Source organism: Bison bison, unplaced genomic scaffold (genome assembly GCF_000754665.1).
Source record: "Bison bison bison isolate TAMUID 2011002044 unplaced genomic scaffold, Bison_UMD1.0 scf7180017853262, whole genome shotgun sequence".
Classification (NCBI taxonomy): Eukaryota; Metazoa; Chordata; class Mammalia; order Artiodactyla; family Bovidae; genus Bison; species Bison bison.
This window is the reverse complement of record NW_011483835.1, coordinates 13,807-14,700: the sequence shown is the minus strand read 5'-3', so window position 1 is coordinate 14,700 and position 894 is coordinate 13,807. Positions and strand designations below refer to the sequence as shown.

The window sequence follows — 894 nt, the reverse complement described above, 5'->3', positions numbered from 1 at the left end:
TGGGGAGCGAATGTCAAGGGTGACATGCACGCTGGCCACCTGTCTTCAGCATAGATAAGCCCCTTGTTTGGGAGGTGAAGTGAGGTGCCGGATGACCTGGTGGCTCAGCAGTAAAGAATCCTGCCAACGCAGGAGACATGGGTTTGAACCCTGAGTCCAGAAGTTCCCAAAAAGGAAATGGCAACCCACTCCAGTATTCTTGCCTGGGAACTCCCATGGACAGAGGAGCCTGGTGGGCTACAGTCCATGGAGTCAGAAAAGAGTCAGACAGGACTGAGCCAGTAAACAAGTGAGGTGCAGAGCTAGTTCTGGATACAAGTCAGGATAGCCCTGCCCTGCAATCCAGGAGAAAAATGCGGAAGGGGGTGGGAGGGTGACGTTACCAGCACCTGCCTGGGCAATTAGTTAGGGCGGGTCAGGGCTGGAGTCACCCCGGAGTAGACCCCACAGCCTGAGGAGCTGGGACAGGAGGCCGATGGAAACCAACTTAGTGCCCAGGTAGAGTTGGCTGCGGGGCGGTCGGAGCTCGGCCGGGAGGTCTGGTGTGGGTCTGAGACGCCAATGTTCTCTCTGGGAATTGCGGTTTGCATGCAGCCCTGTGTGTTTACGGGTGATTCTGTGGATGAGTCTCGGTGGGTCCTTCAGGTCCCTGGCCCGCGGCGAGCTCCTCGGAGTCCCGGGCGGGCGGAGGCCTACGCCTGAGGGAGGCGAGATGCTGCCCGGACAGCAGGGCCCTCCGCTCCCGGGTGTCCAGCTCAGATGCCGACGTCCTGGGCCTGAGAGCGGCCATCCCCACTCCTCTGGGCCCCCGTCCGCCCCTTTCCGCCGTCCACGGTGGTGGGGGCGGGGAAGGCGGCAGGAGGTGGGGGACGTGGACTCCCGTCCGGGCCTGGC

General features: G+C 62.1%; 1 protein-coding gene across 1 annotated transcript in view; it reads left to right on the top strand.

Annotated features, from left to right (window-relative positions):
• The first annotated feature begins 276 nt into the window (after positions 1-276).
• PNPLA2 (patatin-like phospholipase domain containing 2) overlaps positions 277-894 on the top strand; it is an 8,637-nt gene continuing 8,019 nt past the window's right edge. Inside the window, exon 1 of the mRNA XM_010854205.1 lies at positions 277-498. The gene's annotated coding sequence lies outside the window, so the exon portion shown is untranslated. The remainder of the gene's footprint in view (positions 499-894) is intronic.